The 25484-nt window shown below is 39.4% G+C and overlaps 1 pseudogene; it reads left to right on the forward strand.

Annotated features, from left to right (window-relative positions):
- Positions 1–4862: 4862 nt before the first annotated feature.
- LOC117285842 overlaps positions 4863–25484 on the forward strand; it is a 66010-nt pseudogene continuing 45388 nt past the window's right edge.

The raw sequence follows: 25484 nt of genomic DNA on the forward strand, positions 1-25484 counted from the left end.
AAGCTATAGAAAATATAGAGGAAAAAAGAGAAGAAAGAGAAAGGAGGAGGGGGAGAAAAAAGAGGAAGAGAAGGAAGAAAAGGAGAGGGGGGAAGCAAGAAGGTTTAATTAATGAGGCCCAGCACCCAAAAGAAGGCACAAAATTGAATGGAGGTGTTACCAAAGAACTATTAGAAGAAAATCACAGAAAGTTAAAGAAGAGAACCAGGTCTTCCTATAGGAAGAGTTACCACAGTTGGGACACTGGTTAAACTGTCCTGTCCTTGTGGATATCATCTGACATTGTGATTGGATGAGTGAGATTTTGTGCTGTGGACAAAAGGTATACAGCCACTTCTTTCCCATCTTCTGATCCAAGAGATTTTGTTTCAGAAGAACAAGTCAAAGTCCCCAATGTTTGACTTTGGACTAGTCAGCAAAGAGGGAAAACAGAACTGCTTATTGTCTTTCATGAGCTAAACCACAGTCCATCTAGGCGTAACTATGACAACCTCTTTTTATTCTTATTCACACATGCAGCTACTATGAAATGAAATTCCAGAGGTATAGAGTGGTGTTGGAGGAAGGAAAGATATAAGTGGTGATGTGTTTTTGTTGACTGCTGAGCAAGCTTATCCCTGTAGATTCCTGCTGAACTCCAACAAGACAGACCAAAGGCAAAGGACAGGAGTTGGCAGGACTCCTTTACTTTCCACAAGACAGGTTGGCCTCAACGATCAGCCCAAGACATCGCCTAAACACAAACTTTACCCCCAGCATTGCAAAGGTTTATGTTTTCATTCAGAATGTCACTGTCATCTCCATATTCACAAAGCCCTCTAATTAAAACCAGGATCCAAGTTGTGCTTGAGTGTATTGAAACTATTTCCCACTATAAAAGATTCTTGGAACCAAGAATATTTCAGGAAATCAAATATGTGTACAAAGATGAATGAATAAGGATAGTGTGGCCTTGGTACTTAAAACAGAATCAGCTGGACATCCTGAATATCCAGGTGTATGGAAATGGTTAAATAAATCATTATATATTTCATCACAGTCCTTTAAAATTATTGATTCTGAGGAATGTTTAATGACAAGGGAAAATGATCACAGAACAATAATGAATTTGAAAAGCCATATAAATGCACCACATAATACTACTTCTGTAAAATAGGGAATAAATTTATTTATGCATATTCATATTTGCAAGTATGTGTACATTTTTATACATGACTGAGAAAATGCTCTTAAAATGTTAACTGTTATTAGGTCTCAGTAGTGGAATTATAGATAATTTTTATTTACTTACCTTTGTATTTCCTAGTTTTTGTCAGTGAATATGTATAATTTTATCACCAGGTTTAAAAATTTATAAAAAGCCTGCTATGTCAGGATCATACTTTCTTCTCTTAGCACGCAGCACTGAAAACAGTAAGTCTTGACTTACAGGTCCAGCTTCTCTCTAACACTCCACTCATGTTCTTTCCTGCTCTTCCTTCAGTAGAAAACCTAAATAAAGAAACTGCAGAAGAATCAACCACAGCTGTCCAGACCAGGTGTGACTGCCATTCACAATCACCATGGCCCACACCTGGTTCAGCTTTAGCTTCAAGATCTCTCTGCAGGCTTATCTGGATGGCCCAAAACCTCTCAACGCATGCTAATGACATTCTGAGTTCTATACAATGGGCACCTCCCCACTCACTTGCTCACCTAGAAGGCTAAGGCAATGCTCATGTTCCTCTCCCACAGAATTTGCCTCCTGTAAACCAGCATGCTGATGTGATTTGTAGGTAACAAGCGATCCTGAGAGAGAACTAGAGTTGAAGAGATTTGGCACTATGACAAGTTTCACTAACAACCTTGACATTCATTCTCTGAGGCCTGTGATCTTTCAGGAGGACTGCCTTTGATTCTGCTCATTTCAAAGATGTTTTTGCAACTCCCTCTTCCCACTCTCAAAATCCCACACCAGTCTTGTAAACACCTGCACCCCACGGAAAGGTCTAGTGACCAACCACATGGACTTGGCTTGTCACTTGGATGGATCACAACTGGCTAGTTGGAAAGGAAGAAGGGACTGTCTCATAGTGGAGTTGTGCCCATTGCCCACACTGTTATGCATTTTAAATGTCATGAAGAAGGATTTGATGCTATAGGGTGACAGCTGCACTTCAGAGAGAGAGAATCAGGTTTAAACTCTACTGGGACTGATGCATTGTCTGAGATGGCCAAGTTGGAATCAGCAGCATGGTGGAAGCAAAGTCTCCAAACATTTTTGGATATGAAAAATCTGTTTCCTTTCTACATTTGATGCATTTGTCTGATCTAGCAGTGCAAATGTGCTGGCTGCTTCTTCCTTGGCTCAAGGTTAAGGTAATTTATATATCTTCCACCTACTGCTTTATGTGTTTATTTTTCAAGTGTTCAAGGAGTAACGAGAGTGTGTTGAATGTATTTCACTTATAAAAGCTACTTTTTAATCATCAAACTAAGAAGTCTCTCTTTTGACTTATCCAATGCCCTACTTCAAGGGCTCTCCTCTTATTTGCTAGTCTGAACCTCTCCATTTTTAAGGACCTATCTCCTACCTCCTATATCCAGCCTGCCTTCCTGCACCACCCCAGACTTTAGGGTGACATCCCATCTCCAACTGTCATTTGAATAGTAGCCGTGAAGGTTCTACTCATGAGCTCTGGGGTCAGGGAAACCTGAATTTGAGTCCAGCAGAAGGCTAAAACTCATTACTTCAGTGTTCTCTAACTTCTTTTTCCCAGGATTTCCATATTGCTTAGGTAGAAATAATACTGCTGCTTGGTGGTGCCGCATGGAAGAACCTGGAGTACATTATGCTAAATGAAAGAAATCAGACACAGACAAATACCACATGATTGTACTTATATGTGGGATCTAAAAAATTCAAACTTGCAGAGTAGGAAGTAGCATGGTGGTTGCCAGGGGCTTGGAGGTGGGGGAAATGAGGATTGTTGGTCAAAGCCTGCAAAGTTTCACTTATGCATAATGAATTAGTTCTGGAGATCTGTGGCATAGCATGGCGACTATAGTCAATAATACTGCATTATATATTAGAAATCTTCTAAGAGAGAAGGTTTTAAATATTTTCATCACACACCAGAAAAAGAAAGAGTAGCTTTAATAAGATGATAGGTATGTTAGCTAGCTTGATTGTGGTAATCATTTCACAGTATACACATACATCAAAACATTGTACACCTTAAGTATATAAATTTTCTATTTGCCAACTATACCTTAATAAAGCTTACAAAAAAATCCTTCTACATAGGGTTAACAAGAAAATAAATAACTTATGTTAAATACTCAACATCATCACATAAGCAAGTGAGAATAAGTACAACTTAATATCAAAACCAACTTAAACTGGAAAGAATCTAAACCTCAATACATAAACCTGTCCTTTAGTAGGTGATATTAAGGTCACTCGTTATTGTCAGAGCCAGTACTGAAAGTCCAGTCTCTAGACATCCTGTTCAGGATTTTGTGATTGTCTATAACAATCACGTGCTGCTTAACAAGTAGGAAGTAATTTATGCTTGTGTTTATCAGAAGCATAGTATTCTCCGAATACAGTATCTGCTCCATGAATATATATTAATAAAGTAACCTATAAATGAATGAACTTCTTTTCTGATCCATGGTTCAATAGTCTAGTCCACAGAAACCTACAGAAGATTCAGTTCCGGGCTCATCTCAGGGAGGAAGAATCTTTGTAATACAATGTTCTGGGAATGTATTAAGATCTGCATCTGTTGGCTTCTTTCTACAGCTACTTGCTTTCTTCTGTAGGGACATCCACTCAGATCTCCCCACACCAAAACTGAAATTGCCATCTTCATGTTCCTCACCCCAAAGTTGACAAACATCAGTCAAGAGAGTAAAAGACATGTTCAAAGCCACACGCTATCTCCTTGCACTTGACCCTGAATAACATCTTGCCAGAGACATCCTAACAACTCTGTCATACCCACCTAACACCAAGATTTACAAAATTAAATTAAGCAGATTTAACCACATAGAAGTACATGGATACCTGCTGACTTATTTCTTGAGCAATTTTGTACTTCTGTTTATCTGTAGCATTGGAGGTTCTGAAAGACTGCCGAGGAGACAGAGAAAAGAGTATGGAAAGATATTCTTAGTCAGTGGGTACAAGTTACAGTTAGATAGAGGGAAGAAGTTCTGGTGTTCTATTGTGTAGTACAATGACTATAGTTAATGATGAAACATGTATCTTAAAATAGCTATGAGGGGATTCCCGACAGTTTAGCTAGATCGTTTTCTTGTATAAGCCCAGTCTATTGATCTTATCTTTTAAATCTTAACAGAAATCTGATCACAAACAAATGTGCACCTCCTATTACTTTTAGAGCCTCTTACACTCATAGGTGGGGCATTTAGAAGGTAATTGGATTGTGGGGGCTGACAGCTGGCCTATGGGGTTTGGTAAAAAGAGGTGGGTCCCTGAGAATGTGGCCTGGAAGCCATTATCTCCCTGTCTGACTCCTTCCTTCTCTCAGCATCCTGTCCACCAACCCTTCTCAGCTCTCCTCTGTCCACTCTCCTGCACCATGACCCACTGCCATACTATCCTGCCATGGACCTGGCTGGCCACACAAAGACTAAAATTTCTAATGTGTGAGCCAAAATAAACCTCCGCTGCTTTAAGTTGTGAGTGTGGGGGCTTGTGTTCCTGTGATAAAGTAACTAAGATGCCTCGCAACTCTCATGGGGAGAGGCACCTCCCTTGGACAGAGAACTGTGATGGTGCAGTGCTTGTGTCTGCGTTGAGCACAACAACTCCAGCACTGCCCAGCTCCTTCTGAGCACTGGTCTCTGGGAACATGCAAGCCTCCATGCCAGTCAGCTCCACCCTGAAGTGTGCCTCGAGGGGCCAGCGTGCTACTGCCAAATGGGGCCAAGCGAAGTCAAACACCAGTAGCTACACACAAAGTAACCAGGAAACCAAGCTGGAAAGGCAGGTGGCACAGGTAGGCAGGGGCTTTCCCAGCTGTTTTACAGTCACAGACTTTAGCAGTACAGTCATAAGGATGGAGAAACACCCTGAGCCCTCCAGGCACCTTCCGCTTTCGAAGAGACATTTGATCCAAAAGCAATGGGTTCAGTGATTTCAACTAGGAACCTCACTGTTTGGAACAACTATGAATTCCTCTGCTAGTCACAGAGAACCAGAAATTGAGGAAGATGAGATCAGACAGGAGAGCATTTCAGAGAAGACTCATGGAAACCTCACATTTCTGGAAAGATCTCATTCAGGCCAAGGCTGAACAGTGAAAAATAGCCTCATAAGCAAGGCTACCTCACACCATGACTCAACATGAAACTCTTCTTTCTCACTGGGAGAGAAAATAGTTCACAAAGAAAAGAGCCAGGCAAGCAGAACTGTTATTAAGAATAAACTGAGGCAGAAAAATGTTAAAGATTTTATTTGAGAAGATTACAATTCATGAATGGGACAGTTTTAAACCAGAAGGAGTAGAGGAGTTCCACCAAGTGAAACTTGGGAGGAGGTGGGAGCTTATAGGGCACACCCCTGAGGCAAAGCCAGAGCATGCTTGACTGGGTACAGAAATACAGTGGCCTTCCTTGGTCTGTCTTCTAACTTTGTTGGCTGTTTCTGACTGGTTGAGTTTAAATTCTGTTTCTCAATAACAAAAGCACACACAAGAAAGAGCTGAAATTAAGTTTTGCTTATATTGGGAAATCAAGCAAAATTTCAGCCACTTCTGAGGCCTAGTTGGTTCCGTCTGCTCACAAATTATTCAGGCCTGGTTTCCATTTTAATGGAGCAGAATTAGGACTTCGAAGTAGAAGATGTAAGAGGAGAGAATTCAGGAAGAAATTGTCAGCAATTAGAACTGGTCTCAATGTGTACTATGTAAAAAGGAATGAGATTTCTGCCCCTAGGAATGATTCAAGCAGAGGCTGGAGACTTCTAGGCCACAGACCCCAGTGAAACAGGTGGAGAAAGTGTGGGTCAGGAGTGATTCATAAGATCCCTTCCTCAACCTGTTCCTCCCTGTCCTTTTCCTTTCTCATCCTAAATTCAGGGCCACACATCATAGCAAAGAGCCCTACAAATCTGACTTTGAATCCCAATTCTGTCTTCCGATTGTGTGAACTTGTACAAATTACTTAATCTCTCTGCCTCCAGGTTACTCGATCTGCAAAGTGGGCTCAACCTCCTTGCTTGCAAGGAGTTGTGATGAGCACAGCATGGATTCAGTGAATACTCCAAAATGTAACAATAACCATTGTTCCTAGGCAAATGAGGAAGAGCTATGATGAGTCAGACTGGAAGGGACTATGAGAAGGACCTCATTTCTCTTCCTCATTTCACAGCTGAAGAAACCAAAGCCTGGGCAGTACAACGTTCCTTCCACAAGTGTGACAGTAAGGTTGTGCAATATGATTTACGAGGTCAGTTCTCTTCCCACGGATGCCACACTTTTGTCCCGCCATTCAGCTTAGCAGCTTCTGAGAAGCTCCTTTCCAGTCCAGACCACATCCCCAGTTCTGAATGTGGTGTTTATCACATATTCCACATGCAAGTGGCTGTGCAGACACAAGGGAGGCAAGGCCAAAAACATACTTTTCTCATTTTTGAGGCGCTCATGGTCCACTCACTAGAGAGTGGGAGGTGGTTACTCCAGTCCCCAGAGATTAAGTGGTACATGGTAAAGACAGCCCTAAGCTCACAGTTTCTATGTCACCCTAAAGGGTGCTGCAGCGGCCAGGTATTGGGACCTAACTGGTGTTAATTAATTTGAAACTCCAACAGTGTTTTTGCTTCTTGCTTGGTCTCCCCGATACACACTATCATGCTGCACAGTAAGCACACAGCAGCACCCTTGTGACAATGTCCATGATTTGTTCACATGTATGAATGTTCGTAGTGGGTGGTTCACACCTGAAAGTTCACAACTCGAATGTTTCTAAGTCAGGACTTATGTATACATGCCAGTGAGTCAGATTTTACGGAAGATGCTATCCTCCAATAAACACTTCCAGAACACAGGAGGAAGCTTCCAAAAGATAATGCAGAGCTCAGTCAGAGCCCATGCTGTCCAGAGGCAAGAGGAAAAGCAGTGATGATGTGGAAGTGAAGTGGAAGAAGCATAAAGCAATGTTCACTGTGCATTTGTGTGAAAGGTGGATATAAGACTCACTTTACTAGACTTACAAACACAAACGAGTCTGACTCGTGAAAGTTCTCCCAGAATGAAACTTGTTCATATGTCAGGAGTTTACTCTCTGTTTTTGTAAGCTGACATCCTGTCTCGACTCTCTCTTTTGGATCTCAGCGTTGGTTTCACAAAGCTAGATGCCTTTGTGCCAGCTATTTGAATTACTTGCCAAATCCCTCCTTAGCCCTTCGAAGATCCTCCCACAATTTTGTCCCCCAAAAGTAACTTTCTTGATCTAATGAATGCTGGTAGGCATCACAACCAGAGCCCTGGAAGAGTGAGCTTAATCACTTAGCCATACCCGGGGGTGTCACAATCTGCTCAGTCTGTCTCTATCCTTGTAAATGCAGTTGAACAAGCCCCTGTTACCTTATAGGCCTGTTTACCCATTTGGAAGGAGAGAAAATATGCTAAGTCAAAAGGTGTTGAACTGTGCCCCAGAGAGCTCTGGCACCCCTCATCATGCTTTAGATTCCAACTCAAGGCTGGAAGGCCCAAGAAAACGCTGTTCCTCTCCACACCGCTCCCTTTCCCTCATCGGTCTCACTGCTGCTTTCATTCTTTAAACATTGGTTTCCCATAGAAGATTTGACCCGAGGAAAGGGCTCCAATGCTTTAAAAGTCTAAAACTCTGTCAACAATGTTCCCTAAAGGATCTTCCCATCTGAAAACTGAATTTCTGACATCATATTCTTCACAGAGAACATAAACACATACTAGCAGCTAGCTGATCCAAGCCCAGTTGAAGAAGCCGAAAAAAGTAAAAAAACTTGTGAAGTCAATTTTAAATGATGGATTTTTTTGTTTGTTTGTTACGAGATGAATTGAACCAAAGCTTTCAGATTCTAGCATTCTTGTTACCAGATTACAATCGTTACCTCCTCTTTTTAAAACAGTGGAGAAGGCTGGGGATTTAGTTCAGTGGTTCAGTGGCCTGCCTTGTAAGTATGTGCAAGGACCCGAGTTCAATCCCCGGTACCCAAAAAATAAATAAATAAGTAAAATAAAATAAAACAGTGGAGAGTGCTCTCCAAGTGGAAATCTCTTGTTTACCAACAGGAATAATACCACTTTTACAGTTTTCAGAAGGACACCTGATAGGAAATCCTTTTATCTGATTCTCCCATCTGAGAGCACCTTCTCTAATCTTTCCAGGTGTCCCTGTTTTGTGTTCCTTATCCATTTTTGGTGTCCCACTTTCTTCAAGGGTATAAACTTGCAGTGTTTTGCTGTTTCCAATTAGACAGACAGATTTCAAATGAAAAGTATTGCATCTGATTTCAGGTAGTGAGATTTCTTATTCTTTATTTTTAAAAAGGTTGAAATTCCTCTAAACCTCTTGGAAGTCATTTATCCTCCTTATTTGGAATATGATTTGAATTAATTCTTGAATTTGTGAAAATTCTCCGTTATCTTAGAACAACTGACAATACTGCCATTTCCAAAAATGTGAGCGGAAAGGGGGAAAATGAGGCAATTTCGTGGGGATGAAAGAGTTAGGGGAAGATATGCAAATGAGACAGGAAAAGTGGTACATCCTTGTGCATAGGGACAATGCCCAGTTTATCTCTCCATTTGTGTCCCCCAAGATACATAAGTTGGATACCCCTGAAAATTATAATTACACAGCAAATATTTGTTAAATTTCCTTCTCCATAAATGTCCGCTTATACACTCCATACCTAAAATTAACAGGAAATGCAAATACCTGTTGAAGATGGTGAATGAATACAAAATTGAACTGCATAAATTTACAGGAAACTCCTGATAGCTTTTATATGTGTGTGGTACAAACACTTCCTTTCACATCTGTGTTTTATCCCTTTAGGCTCCTGAAAATTCACTGTTCCCTCTCATTTGGAGTTGATATTTAAATATTAAAAAATTACGTTTATATTTATAGAGTTAGATAAATATGAGTTTGAATCCCACCTACCATATTTCTTATTTATCCAAATATTAGTACTTGCCAAGCTTACATCTACATATGTATGAATTGGTTATTTAGGTTATATACAGGGAAATGGGAAACTTGTAAGACATATTTAAAAGACAGACTAGGGCCGGGGCTTTAGCTTAGTGGTTCTCCTGCCTGCCTCACAAGGCACAAGGTCCCACGTTCAATGCCTGGTACCAAAAAAAAAAAAAAAAAAAAAAAAATGCTTGACAGAACCACTGAGCTGCCTGCCTTGCAAGTGCAAGGACCCAAGTTTGATCCCCAGTACCAACAACAACAACAAAAAATGATAAAAGATAGACTAGCTACAATATGAATGTTATAGTCAGCTGGATTTGGCAAGGGAATACATTAAATACAGGACACGGAACTTATAGGATTATTTTATGATAATTACCCGAAGAGTCAAATGCAAAGGAGTGCAAGAGATTAACTGTACACTAGAAGTCCAGAGGATTCAGCTGAGGGCCTGGATCCCAGCAGTGTCCCCCACAAGTCCAGCTGACAGCTTAGAGTCCCAGACTGTGTCCTCCTCGAGTCCAGCCAGAGGCCTAGAGCCCATAGCAATGTCTCGTGCTTGTCCGTACTGAGGATCTGAAGCCCAAAAGTCAGTGGTGGAAGCCAGAAAATCTACACTGGTGAGATGAAGGATTTGTGCCACTAAGTTGAGGGATCCATGTTGGAACCAGGAAGTGATGCTCATGGTAAAGATCAGAGCTTCTCTGACGAACACAGCCTCCTTTCCCAGTGACAGTGAGGCCTTGAGCTCCTCCTCTTATGAGAACAGCCTAGTTTGCACCAGGAAAACCATTCACAACAAGCTTCTCCTAGAAAATCAGCAGGCCGAGATCTTTCCCTCTGGTTCTCTTTTTATGGGTATTGGTAACAATCTTCAGGTGGATCCTCCACACCCAGACCATGCTGATTCAGTTCAGCTGGGTGTTACAAGTTGACCATCGGTCAGTCCACTGCAGTGAACAATATACTGGAGAGAAGCAAAAGGATGCAGAACCAAGTGAAAAATGTGTTTTAGTCATACAAGTAAGAAATTACGATAGATCGATTTAGGAAAGTGGCAGCAAATAATGAATAAGATGGGTGAGATCAGTGTATATTTAAGAAGGAAAAATAATATAATTTGATGATAAATTAGATATGAAAGAAAAGGGAGGGAGTGATATCAAGAGTGATTCTTAGATTTCAGACCTGTGCAAATTGTACTCTAAATTCCTTAGAATAGAGGGGGCTCAGGAGAAAAAGAGAAGGACAAAAGTTCAGGGTCATAGCTAGGAGGCAGAGGGCCTCCTCTTTACAGGCCTGCTGCTAAACATCCTGAAATGCACACCACAGCCTCTAGCACAGATTTATCTACCCTCAACTTTGTATCAAAATGGAGAAATCTTCCCACAAGGAGTGAAGAGCACTGAAAACACTAAACTGTGCAAATACAGAGTAACTATATAAAGATTTTAAAATTTGTTATTTAAACATCTTTAAGGGTAATTGTTTAAAAAGCATGTAATATTGTGTGGGTTTAATAATATTAGGAAATAAAATATTTAACAATAATATCACAGAGGTTGCTTAAAAAAATGGAAGTACACTGTTCTTAGGTTCTTAAATTGGACTAAAGCTTATAATATAAACTTCAAAGTAACCACTCAAAAACAAAATAAAAAGTTATTCCTCTTGAAGCAATAGAGACAGTAAAGTGGAACAAAAAATGCACAATCCTAAAGAAGGCAGGAAAAAGGTATAATAACAAAATTGAATAATACACTTAATTGCAAAAGATTAAATGTGTTCCCCCTAAAATAAGGAATATTCCAAGGATTTCAATATCCTAATTTCTATTTACTATTTACTATATTTACTGAAAGTTTCAACCAGTGTAATAAAGAAAAAGTAAACAGCAACTTTTATATTGCAATGGAAGAAGTCAATCTGTTTTAATGCATATATTACCTGAGGTAAAATTACAAGGTATAAGATCAATAAACAAAGATGAATGAATCATGAGGAAAAAAATGAATCATGTTTCTGTTTTAGTAATAAAAATCAAAAAAGGGAGTAGGAAAGGGAGGTGAAAGGAAATAAGTAATAAGATAAAAGAAAAAATATTTTAAAAAAGGAAAAAATGGAAACAAAGTCTTTGTAAATAGGGAAAAGTGAAGGGAGGGCAGGAGAATGGAGAAAAATTAGAACCAAGATACATCATGTAAAGGTACAAGATCCCAATGGTGAATGTAACTGGATTGTTTGCCTTAAATGTACCAATAAACTCAATGGGAAAAAAGTGAGATTTAAAACACATTGTTTAAAATATCAGCATAAAATATGAAATACTTAGTGATGAACAGAACAAATAAGTGCACATTTTTACATTGAAAACTACAAAACATTGTTGAAATATATTGAGTTCTAAAAAAACAGAGACATATCATGTTCCTAGTTCTGAAGACTTAATATTATGATATCACTTCTTCCCAAATTTATCTGTAAATTCATCCTACTTCCAAATAAAATCCCAGGAATGGTTTTATATAAATTCACAAATATTCGATAGAAATTAAATAAAATTTAATAGAAATGCTGAAAAGTTTCAGTAGTCAAAACAACATTAACAAAGAGAGGAGTAATACTACTTTATTTCAAGACTGGTTATAAAACTATACTTATGAAGATCATATGGTGCTGGTAGAGAGGCAGACAACTAAACCAATATCCACAAACAAATCCCCACATTTATAAACAACCAATTTATGATAAAGGTAGAAAAGGAATTCAGTGTAGAGAAAATAGTCTTTAAAACAAATCTACTCTCTTAGCAGTTTTCAAGAAGATAATACCTTATCAATTATAGCCACCATGTTGTACAAGAGAGCTTTTAAAATTATTCCTCCTAGAGCCAGGGATTTAGCTCAGTGACACCATGCCTGCCTTGCAAGCACAAGTTCCTTAGTTTGATCCCCAGTACTGGGAAAAAGCAAAAAAAAAAATTAATTAATAAATAAAATTATTCCTCCCAACTGAAAGTTTTTGCTCTTTAGCCCGAATCTCCCCAATCCTATGGCCCATAAACCACTGTTAACTACCATTCTACTCTCTGCTTCTATGAGTTCAATTCTTTGCATGCCACGTATGAGTCCATTTGATGTTTGTTTTTCTGTGTCTGCCTCATTTCATTAGTGTAATGGACTGCAGGTTCATTTGTGTTGTCCCAAATTCTGTTGACAGAATTTTCTACATTTATGCAGTTGAGTAGTATAATGCTGTATGTATACAAAGCAGATTTTTTAAAATATTTGCAAGTTGAGCAATTGATAGTATTGAGACAGAAAATGGATAGTCAAGAGATTAAAAGAAATCCATAGCACACAGTGCTCAAGAAGGCAAGAGGAGAGTTCAAATCAAACCTAAGAAATTGTTCAGTTTTTTAAATGTTATGCACATGCATCTACTCACAGTGAATGTAATCAATGTATACTATAAACGTGTACTATAAAATATTAAAAAAATTAAAAATTGCTCTCCAAGAGAAACAGAAATACCTTCTCTATGAAATAAGCAAGTACATTTGTGAGTTTAGTAGAGGATTTGGGATATTCTTCTATTTTCTGTGTAGTAGTGCTAACACAGTGCACATTGGAATCTAACCTAACAGGTAGCAAAATGAAGAAAAGAAAAAACTTATGGATGGGGATAAGTAAAGATAAAGGAACTAAAAGTCACAAAAGGGTCAACAGCTATTTTAGTGGTTGTAATTAAAAGGCCAAGCTAGTGGTGGGACACACCTGCAATCCCAGCATGTCGGGAGACCTGCACAGAGGGTTGGGAGTGCCAGCCCAGCTTGGGCAACTTTGCAACTTAGCAAACTTTGTGTCAAAAGAATCTTTTAGCTCAATGAGAAGGCCCTGGGTTAATTCCTCATTCAAAAAAAAAAAAAAAAAGAAGCTGTTCTGGAAAGGGAGGAAGCTGTGGTCAGAAATGGAACACTTGCGTTTCCAATGCTGGAGGTGATGCTGAGGCCCAGTGGGGAAGGAGAGCCACAGAAATCCCTGGAGAGGATAAGATTAAAGGCCCAAGACTTCGATGTGTTTGATAAAATATGTTTGCAGCATGAAATTTATTTTCTTAGCTTATTTTTCTAGTTCTTGGAAAGTATACATCCTGTTTTTATTTCAAGTAGCTCTTACTTTGAGGGTTAAAAACTGCATCCTGGAACATATATTTCTCCAGTTATCTTTATCAAGAATGAAATAATATCCCCCTTGGGAACAATGAGGAAATTGTGAATTCTCCCACCATTCTGTGTCTAATTTTTGTTTTTAAGTTGTACACTAGATTCAAATTATTATAATTAGATCATTATTCTTATAATGTGAATCTCTTATCTTTTCAAAACTTGGTTTTCACACTTGCATTTTATTTTACGATCATATCATATGTAAAAAATCATTTACACATCATTTGCCTCGTTTATGTTGGTGGCCACTGCCATGAATGTCACACTACAGCTCTATAATATGATAGCCTCGTTTATGTTGGTGGCCACTGCCATGAATGTCACACTACACCTCTATAATATGATTCATTTACCATTAGCTAGCCCAGGTCTCCAAGGGTTTTGTTTAAAGATGTTTAGATTCCCCTATCACATGCCACTCTGAAAGCAGAACATGAGACAAAGATTTGAGTGCAAAAATACATTTGGAAAATGATCCTAGCATGCAGAAGCAAGAGAATGAGGAAAAGAGGTAGGCAGGAAGAAGAAGGTGGGTGAGGTTCAGCTTGTTGTCCACAGGGTGTTTCATACCAATCCCTGCCAGAGACAATCTGAGGAATCACCCAGAAACCTCCTCTCAGTGAAAGCCACGCAGCAGGGCCACTTATTTACCTCAACTGTTTACTATGTACCCCCATTTCCTAGCTGCATCTGGGGATGAGGCGGTGACAGTCTTGATGCATTGGAGAAAGGGCCCTACAGGCTCTAGAGCTGGGTGACAGGGACAGTGGGGGTTGTGGAGGCTGCAGATGGCTCCAGCCTGTCCACCTGAGCTGCAGTTAAAGTCACAGGGAGCTGGGGGACTGGATGTGAAACCTATAGACTTTCCGATTATAATCAGCCTCTACTCGCCTCCTCATACGTGCTAGATCATAGTCAATCACTGCATTTGTACTTATTTATGCTTCATGATACCACTATGAAGTAATTACAGCACAACTGTTTTTTAGGTTTGCTTTACACAAACTCTTCTTTGAAAGAGGTGCTACTACCCGTAGACCCTCAGAACATTTTTCTTTACTTCCAAATCCTTCCTGCATGATATTTTCTACCAACTGAAATATTCTTACACCCTCATCTACAGCTCCGGCACCTGTGTTCTTTCACTAAACCAGCACAGCAAAAGCATCGGTACCACAGTCTGCCATCACAGCTCCATCACTGGGACTGCTAAACATTGCCAAAAAAAAAAAATCAATTACTGTTTCCAGACTCTGAGTTCAAGCAGGTATTCGAAGTTACTTGATATACCCTTCATATATATTCAGGCATCTGTCTCCTACTTCCATTAGTAGTTCATAAAACTTTTATACTCACATCAGTCCCGCTAACAAAACTTAATCTTTCACTTTAAGGTAATAATTTTGTATTCTAATTCATCAGGAAAATTGATTATCAATTTCAGCTGTCTGTCCCCGTCTATAAAGCAAATCTACACAATATACCTCCAGATTCAGGGAATGGCATGTCCTTTCCATTCGACAAAGTCAAACTCCCTTCATGTTCTTTTTCCTGCTTGGTCTCCCATAGCCGTTATGTCCTTTAATCTAAGTCCTCACTCTCCCACTGTTTGCTTGTTCTCCTATAGGTATAAATATGCTCGATTTCCCTCATGCTTATAAAATCTCTTTTTGAATCTACTTCGACATGTCGTCCTAAGTCTCTCCTCTTTTCAGCCAATGCCTTTTTATTAAAGCAGGGTCTCACTTGCTAAATTGCCAAGGCTGGGCTCAAATTTTTAATATTCCTGCCTAAGCCTCCCAGAGTGCTGAGATTACAAGTACATGCCACCACGTCCAGCTTCTGCCAGCTTTACAGAAGAATGTCGCTGCTAAGGTTTCCTTCAAATCAGACCACTTGTCTCTGCTTTTCACTGAACCTGCTCTCAATGATAGCTCTGCATTGCCAGATTTTGAAACATACTTCTCTCTTGCCATCAACTATACCAAATTCTCCTTCTTTTTCTCTGCTATCATTACTTATTCCTCTTCTTCAAGATCCCTTTCTGGCTTCTTCCTTGCTCACCTTTTAAGTATTAGGGGACACCAGGACTCGATCCTCACTCAGTCTCTTCTCCTTTTTGTAGATGCCGCCATTGTTGCTAAGCAGACCTTTCACAGCCTCAGGCAGCTCAATGAATCCCAAGTACAAACTTAAAAAGAGAACCACATCATACAACACCATCATCAACTCTTTCAATGAAAATGACATGTGGCATACAGTAGGACAACGCACAGAATAGTGCAGCTATTCATTTCCACAGAGCAGCCAAAGCAATTTTCTTCAGTATCAATCAAGCCTCTAATTGTGGTCTGCCATTCTCTGGACAACATCTTACTGTTCAGTGTCCCATAGCTTACCGTGCAATAACTACCTGCCCCTAGACCCCATGTCATTATCATCTTCTGCTGCTCTCTGTATTTCAGCCACATTGGCTTCTGGTCCCTCCAGTGTCTAAGCTCACTCCCAGCTTCTGCTCTTGCTGTATCCTGTGCCGGCAGTCACATTTAATCTCAGTTCAAACATCACCTCTTCAAAGAAACCTTCCGTGACTGACCTCACATAACCTCCTCCAAAGCCAGGCCACAAGCTCTCTTTGCCCTTGCCAGTGCAGGTGCCACTTGCTGTAAAAGGGGTTCTGACCCAATAAATCAAGTATAATAGAAACTTCAGGAGTTGAAAGTGTACCTAGTACTGCTACTGAGCATCACGCCTTAGCCTGATCATTTTCACTTCTGACCTCATGGCTCACCAGAAGCCGCAGTTCTGTATGTCACTGCCCACTGTGTGAGAGAGGATGAAACTGCATGCCACTAGACCAGAAAAGGTCAAATTTCAAGATTCAAATTTCAAAATTCAAGATTCATTTCTACAGAATGTATATCACCTTGGCACCAAAGTTGAAAAAAACCATCATAAATCAAAGGCCATCTGTATTTTAACTTGTTATGTTCAGTGACTAATTTCCTTTGAATTTTCTATTTTTCATTCCACCACCACATATGAGTTCCAAGAAAGCAGAAATGTGTCTTCTTAAAATGTTGCAGGCTGCTTAATCTCTCTGCTAAGCAGTGGTCCTTCAAACCATAAGAATGAAGGGAAAAAGACAGAGCATGCAGCACTGGCCATAACAGGATAATAGTTTCAGCATTTCGAAGTGAAAAAGGGAAATAACAGTTTGCAAGGGAAAAGGAGGTTTGATTTATTTTTAAAAATGTTTTGGCTACTGGTGGAAGTTCATGTCTACACTGTCCTTATCTTTGTCTCACTGTATGTAGCACTGTCTCTTTTCATGCTTTTAAGATTTTTTTTTCTTTCACTCTGCTGTGCAGGAAGTTAGTGATAATATGTCTTATCATTTTCTTCTTGGATCTTATGCTCAGGGTGTTGAGTTTCTTGAATCTGTGTGTTATTCAAATGTGAGAAATAGCAAACAGAGCCTATTGCAGTCAACAAGTTCTTCATGTGTTTTACTGGTTCTCGGCCACCATTTAATATACCAGAAAGCAAAGAATACCTGGTATGTGTACTCTATAAATGTTTGGTAAATGACATAAATACAAATTTCACTATCAAAGGATTGTGTACTCCAAAGAATCTCATAGGATTTAGTCATAATTTAGCTCTTCTCATGACTCTCAAATATGACAGTCTCCTTGAGTCTTTCCTGCACTCTACCCCCAAGGGTAAGGATTACCAGACTGTGGTTGCCGTGAGCATGGGATGCTAGCCACTGTAAATAGAGTAAATCTCAATAAAATTAATGTTTTTGAGTGATTTTTGTACTTTTATGAATAGATTTCACCCTCAGATTAAAGGAACTTTGATCAGTTTTTCCCACATCTTAGTATTTTAAAATGTGCTTATAGTAGAAGCAACAAGTTGAAACCCTGTGACTTGGTGGTTGGCTCACAGGGACCGAAACCTGATTTGCCTATAGGGCCTTGAGGCTGACTCACCACACAGTAACTCTTGGGCAGCATTTTCAATATCCATCTTGATAAACTAAGAATGGCAAGAAATTTAGGCTGACTGCTGACATGAGGAAAATTGAAAAAGGAAAGCATTTTCTATCATATGTAATGAATATATATTATAATATGCTGGCAGAGAAGTATCTTCTAAATTCAAAGCATAACTATAACAGAAATAACGCTGGTTTTTACTAAAAACACACCAGAATTTATTTTTTGGTGGAAGAGAGACTAGAGAAGAGAAAGAGGATCAAGGGAGGAGGATAATAAGAGGGGAGGGGAGGGGAGAATGGAATAATGATCAAAGTATGTTATGTGCATGTATGAATTGCCAAAAGGAAACATACTTCTCTGTATAACTAATATGTGTTAATAAAAAACAAATTTAAAAGATTTATTTTTTAATGAATGTTTCCATAGTTGTTAATCTTCTCCCATCAGCAAAATATTAGGAATTGCCTTCAAAAATACAATTAAAGCCAGGTATTGTGGCACAGGCCTATACTCCCAGCTATTTGGGAGTCTGAGGCAAGAGCATCTCAAGTTCAATGCCAGCCAACACAACTTTGCAAGACCCTGTCTCCAAAAATAAATACACACATATACAAATGCATAAAAAACAAAAAAAATCAAAAGAAATACCCACAACACAGAGGAAATAATCATTATTTTGTATAACAGCACATTTTTAAGCCAGATTTATATTGTCCACTTTATTTGTCAGATTTAGTTCCAGGTGATTTTGCCAGCTTCCAAAAATCAAACACACCCTCAAATATTAAAATCTGCCATTTTTGAGGTTATTCTGAAGAAGGAAATACAGCTTCTAAGATTCAAAGTTTTAGTAATTTTCTTGACAGAAAAAGTATTTCAAATATGTAAAAATAATTGGATGAGAACTCCACTGAATATTTTTAATATGTTGACTTTTAAGGTCTCCGCAGAAGACATCATCAAAAATATATCACACTTTATGTCATCCTATTGTACGATGAATATAATGTCAGAGCCCAGGATGTGGTCAAATGAAGGTATGTAATTAAGGCCTTGTATTAAATGTCAAAAACTGAAAGAGAAGCACATATTTCCTCCTACTGATCCTAGAGAGTTGTGCACTTGTGGAAGGTGTTTGAGGAATTCATGGGAGTTATTGGTTGAAGGAACAGACTTTTTAAGAAAGCAAATCTGAAATTTAAAAAAATCTGTTCCTGTTTTTCATTTACAAGATTATTTCTGAGTTAGATTATAAAGTTGAAGATTAGAAAGGGGCTTAATCAGCTTGCCTCCCCACCGCCCACACAGCTTGAAGCAGGTTAACATCTCTGTCTTTTCATTCATTTATCTGTAAGTAAAGAATAATATTACCCAAATCATCGGCTTGGAGAAATTTCGGATGAGATAACATACACACCACTGCTTTGACCCAGCAGCTGCGCACACAACAAGCTTTGGGGGTCATCCCGACCCTAATTATCTCCAGGCTCCAAATGTCCATGGCTCCACTCAGTGCTCCCTTTCCTTCTCCCCTTTCAACATCCACTCACTCCGGTGCTGATGCTGCTCCCAGAAGGTACAGAACCACATGCAAATGTCCTGCAGACTCCTGGCAGCCTCGGCTCCTGCTGACCCATGGATTCTGTGGAGCAACTGGCACTTGTGCATGATGCCAGCTCACCAGCTGCGTGACCAGAGACTCAAACCACAGTTGCCCAGCCTGGCTTCCTCCACCCACTGTGTGAAGATGCCTGATATCCTCCTTCTCCAGCAAACCGTCTACAAGCCGAGCCCCCCCCCCCAAAGAAGAGTACATCCTCTTCTTGTGCACCAAATGCATTGTGAGGCACGGAGAGAACCAATGTAGGTGCTCTGGGGATTACCAAGCAATGTTAAATGAAGCCCAAACTCAGGCCCTGGGATCGACAGAGCTTCCTTGTTTCTTGAGTGCTATCAGATTGATAATCATGAGTTCACCAACTTCCCTACAACCCTTTTTTCAGACTATTTCCAAAAATAATTCAAGTGAGCTGGGCATCCAGAAAACTGTGGGCTCTGTGCCTTCCGGCCTTCCCAGGAGGCATTCTCAAATGACTCCCCTGTTGCCATATGCCCCCATGGGGAGTGCTATTTATTGCCCCCCATACTCACATAGGGCTTCAATTAAAAGTCTGGATTTGGCAGCAACAACCTCTTTTCTTGTCAAACACATTGTAAATTGCATAAAATCTATTTTGGGGCAATTTACAACTTTGGAAATAAAAACACGCTCATACAGCAATTTGTCTGCTGCAGCTCTCCTGGTCAGAGGCTGGAAAGTAGCCAAGAAGCAGGCTGTATCGGAGTGCAGATGGAGCACAGCAGTGACCACAGACTGCGATGTGGATGGAGACACTCGGCCTCCTTCACGTGCTGCATAAAGACTGAGCGAATGAGATGTTAAAATAGCACTGTCCAAAGAGTAAATGGATAACACGTTAACATATTTAGCACTGCATAAAGATGACATTAATAATATAGTAAATACTTAGCACGGTGCCTGGCATGCTGTATTTTGATAGAAGCAACGAGGAGTGACAGTAGCAATGACAGCATTCGTCATCATAGCAGTAATAAATAGTGATGTGTGAACTGGAGCCAGGAGAGCCTTGGTTCCTGTCCTGGCTCTACTGCTAGTCTCCGGTCCCTATTCCCCACATCGGGAAGGATCAATAAAGAAATTAGAAAAAGCAGATCAAAGCAGGTCAAAGTGCTGTGCTCAAAGGACAGCTTATTTCTTTTAATCTAATCATGACTTGAAATACCCAGACGTAGGAGGATCCAAAAGGAAAAGTTAGACCTCAGGACTGAAGACTGGGCGGAGAGGGTCATCAGGTTATCTAGTTATAGGACTTCTCCAAAGTTTCCCTGGGAGATGAGTAGGTGAGAAAATTCTGAAAGACAACATGCTGGAGTTTCTAGATGTTACTGAAATTGAAGTTATGTGATACTGAGATGGGAATGGACAGGTAGATAATGAACTCAAACAGGAAGTCCAGAAATAAACCCAAGTATATGATAAACGCAGCACCCTGAATCAATGGGGAAAGAAAACTAAGATTACAAAGAAGTGCTCTTGCAAAGCATGAATATGCATCTGAAAAAGATTAAATAAATTTAGCCCTATAACTCGTATCTTATAATAAAAGTAAATTGCAGGTGAAAATAAAGTTAAAATATTTTTTAAAATCATAAAAATACTAAATACAACATGAGATTCCTTTTCTTAGGCTGGATACAATCTTTCTTAAAATGTTATTTAAAACCCAGAAGCATGAAGAATGTTAAATATGACTGGCCATAGTCAAAAAAGATGAATGACAAAATATTTTAAGAACAATAAAAATGCAGAAAACAAAATCAAAAAATGTCAAATTGTGAGAGGGGATATTTGCACGTGGGGGGTTAATTTTTCCAATGCATAAAAATCTCCAGAAAATCAATTGCAAAAATGGCAAATATATAGGCAGACTGCGCACAGAATGCAACATAGAGATGGTCTGTAATGTATCAAAAGAAGCTTGATTCTGTTTATCCTAAGGAAACCAGAAATACACTTATCATTTTTACCTCTCATATTGGCCATAAAAAAGAATAGAAATACTTTGGAGAAATATGGTCTGGTAATAAAATCAAATATATATGCTTAAGTAATAAATGTAATAATCACGTATAGAATATTACCATTTTAAAGAAACACAAAACGTTAGGCACTTACAAATGTGCAAACCATTTCTGAAAGTATGAAGAAGGAACCACTGCCTGCAGTTATCTCTCAGAAGCAGAAATTGTTATCTGGGGAATCAAAAAGAAGAAAGGCTTGCTTTTTAGTTTATATTCTTTTATACCTTTGCCATATTATATGTACACATATCGCCTATTTACAAAAGTCAGTAATAATAATATGCAAATCACAAGGATGGGAAAAACAAAAAAGAAAACCTCCTACCAGTCTCAGTCTCAGACTGGCCCAGTCTCAAATCCCTTTAATTACTCAAAAGGCTGGGAATTAGCATATTTGTGTCCCTTTTTCCTGGTACACCATTGCCCCTACTCTCCATTATCATGCTTGTATCCAGCCTTCTCCTGTTCATCCTTCAGGTCTCATATTAGATGGGACTCTTTTGGAGAATTTTTCTGAATCCTCAACAAATTCAGTGAGAAACCACTAGGGCACATTGGCATTTACCCACCACACTCTGTACTGTGTCCCTGTATCATAGGAAATGGGTTGCAGAGTCCTTGGAAGGTAAGACAGATGGAGATGAGGTCCAGGACCAAACTCTGAGTGTGCTCAAGATGTAAAATGCCATAGGATTTGTTCAACCTACGTACATCCTTCCATGTACCTTAAATCATCTCCTAATAAGATGTAAGTGTTATACAAGTAGTCATAAGAAAAAGGTCTGTACGTGTTCAGTACACAGTTTTGAAAAATATTTTCAATGCATAGGTGCTGGAATCCACAGAATCCCATGCCCTGGACACTGAGGGTCCACTGTATTTCCTTGGCTGTTGCTCCCACTACACTCTGAGCTCCAGGAATTTGGAAGCCTTTGTGACACTCTATTAGCTCTTCTGTAAGAGTTTTCTATTGCATACCCTTTGTTTGCCCCATCCTCTCACTAATTTTAAAGCTAAAAGGGATAGAAAAAGACAAAACAAAATAAAACAAAAAGTTCTTGCAGTTCTTTAGTGGCAGGTCATAAACCGGAAAGCTCCGTCTCTTGGCACTGCATTCTTATCTTCCAACTATGTGATTTGGTTGCCTGCATCTTTTTTAGCAGATAGACAAGTGCCCAAAGCCTTAATTACAATTACCAACATGATATGCCATGTGTGCCTCAGGGCTTGTGCCTGATACCTTTTTGTACTCATCCACACCTTCCCCTTCCTTCAAACCATTGCTCAAAGCCTGCCAGCTCCCTGCCTGCCATTGCTCACAGGTTAACCAACAACTGCATATGATTATTGCCCTCTTCTTCCTCAGTGTTCATGTCAGACAACTGGAAACAGCCCTTAGCCTAAGTTGCCAGGATCCCTAAGGACACATCCCAGCTCTCATACTTGCTATCTGGACAACCCATCTGACCTCTCTAAATCCCCAGTTCCTCACTGGAGAAATGGGAGCACAATGTCTTCTCCATACATGAAAATCTTCCATACATTTCAGGAAGTAAGTCTTAATTGTGAACATTTGACCCCTTAAAGAAATCCTGCCATTACAGAGGGCAGAAAATTGATGGTCTCCAATCTTAATGTTTACAGAGATCACTTTTTTTTCTCCTCCTTATCCTTTAGCTTAGTGCCTTTCTAAAAGTAGGAAGGTATTTTGAAAATGGAAACAGTGGAGGGGGTGGGTGTTGAACCTCTCCTGTACATTCTCTAACAGGTAGTCATTTTTTGTTGTTGGTACTGTGGATCAAACCTGAGGCCTTTGTGTTGAGCTATATCTCTAGTCCTTTCTTAATTTTTTATTTTTTTGTTTTTGGGGTTTGTTGTTGTTGCTGTTGTTCTGTTTCGTTTTGTATTTTGAGATGACTAGCTCTCACTAAGTTGCTAAGTTCCCGAGCTGGGCTTCAATCTTTTTTGTTGTTGTTCAGCCTCCCAGAGTGTTGACATTATAGTCATGTGTCAATCATCCAGTTAATATTGTTTTGGAGGGTTATGTTAGAACCAAAACCTTCTTGATGCAGTGAAGCCAGAAGATAAGAAAAGCCACAGAGATACAAAGCTGATTGTTAACCTGCCCCAACAAAGAAACAATTTTGGAAACTAGGTTCATTTGGCTAGTTTCTGGAAAAAGGATGAAGTATTAATACACAGACAGAGGTATTTTATTATGTTACAAGGATAAGAGGTCTATTTTGGGTACCAGTGGAACAGATTTTTCTGTTTCTTGCTCTACTGCTAACTAGCATGTAATCTCATGTAAATCATCCACCCTCTCTGAATCTCAGCAGTCTTACTCTCAGGGATGCTGGGAAGATTAAATGAGTGCAATAAAAATGCTTTGACAGTTAGCTGCCTATGAGTATGAATCACTGTACTCTAAACAGGTATTTACCCAAAAGGGTTCTGCAAGGCTCTCTCATAAGCCTGATAAAAGTGCCTATGCTCACACACAAGTTGGGAAAATCCGTCTCCTTGGTACAAGTCTTCTCGAAGACTTTAATAGGCTCGCATACCCTTAGAGTCTGCAAAGCCAAAATAAGAGATGCTGCCATAATTCCCCATATGTTCTGAAAAGGTCACTTTAGGAAATGCTGCTCTCAGCCCGATTTCATCCGGAAAGCAAGAGCCTCCTTTCCTTCCACTTCCTGACTGTCAACATCCGGTCATGCATCTGTGGTCATTGCGTTGGTGTTTCTCAGTGTGGTGCCACTGCTTCACCCACCCTACTCCCATCAATTCTCCATTCCTCCCCGCTTGGCTCTGTGTGCAGAGTTCTGATCCCCAGGACCAGAATCCCCAGCCCTCTAGTCACCTGGAGAGACTACAGGTGACACAACAGTAAAGGGGGGATAGACGTTGGGGCACTTCTTTCTCTGATCCTTTCCTGGATGGGTATTATGGTTCTAGAAGGAACTAAAGACAGGTAGAAACAGAATTACAAGAGCCTGTAATTTCGGAAGGAGCAAAAATACACCATTTTTTCATTAAATTTTAAAGGAAATTTAACATTTTCTTCACCTGGGAATGTAGGCAAGAAACATAATAATAGTAGGCAGGATCTGTCACCAATCAAAATTAAATTTATTTTTGGAGTTTGTTGCAATCATTGCAGACGTCTCTAGCTATTGCTAATATTCATCACAAACTGTGTAGCGTTATAAGAGCTGCCTTTCAATTTTGTTACATAGCATGCTGAATGAGGAGCTCACAAATTGCTGTATCAAATATTTGTTTTTGAAAATATTTTACTGCCTTTATTTGACAATAATTAGGTCTTTGTAATTAGATGAGTCTTATTCAAAGAAAAGGCTAATAGATTTTTTTCAGACTGCCCAAAGGCACATGGCAAAAGAAAGACTACGATTTCCTGCTCAAAGCATCTGGAAAAGCCTTTCTCCAAAAAAAGATACACAATTGACAACTAGCAGAAACATACATGTAAGCACATGCATATGCATACATACAAATGCACACCTATTATAATCACTAGAGGAATTCACATTAAGGCTGCAGTGAGGTATCACTTCACACTTAGTAGGATGAATATAATAAAAAAGGCAGATAATACGAATTGTTAGTGCTGGGAGTGGTGGCACACACCTGTAATCCCAGCACTCGGGAGGCGGAGGCAGGAGGATCCGTGTGAGTTCGAGACCAGCCTGGGCTACATAGTGAGTTCCAGGTCAGACTCAACTACATAGTGAGACCCTGTCTCTAAAAAAGAAATAAGAAGAAGAAGAATTGTTTTTAAGGCTGTAAAGACACCAAAGCCTTTTTCCTTACTAGTGAGAATGTAAATGGTGCATCTGCTTTGCAAAAACATTCTAATAATTCCACAAAAACTTGGACAGGGTTGGTATATTATCCAGAAATGCCACTCTTAGATATATAGCTATAAGGAATAAAAATGTGTGTCTACACAGTCTTTTAAACAGTGGGAATAACAGCACTATTCATAATAGTGGAATATATTTGCACAAGAGTAGAAATAACCCAAATCCCCATCACTTACTAATGGACACATGAAATGTAGTATATCCATGGAATACAATATTATTTGACAATAAAAAGAAAAGGAAGTACTGACAATAATCTACAATATGGATGAGACTGCAGACATTATGTTTAGTGAAAGAATCCATTTTAAAAAGTCCCTGGGTGGAACATTTTTTCAAATATTTTCTTGCTGCTTTTACTTCTTTGTCTGAGAAATGTCTGTTCATTTCGGATGCCCATATTTGAATAGGGTCTTTATATTTGGGGGGACTGATTGTTTTGAGTTCTTTATATATCCTTGATAATAGTCCTTTGTCTGAGGAACAGCTGGTAAAAAT

This window comes from Fukomys damarensis, unplaced genomic scaffold (assembly GCF_012274545.1).
Source record: "Fukomys damarensis isolate Sample0158 unplaced genomic scaffold, DMR_v1.0_HiC HiC_scaffold_13, whole genome shotgun sequence".
Lineage (NCBI taxonomy): Eukaryota > Metazoa > Chordata > Mammalia > Rodentia > Bathyergidae > Fukomys > Fukomys damarensis.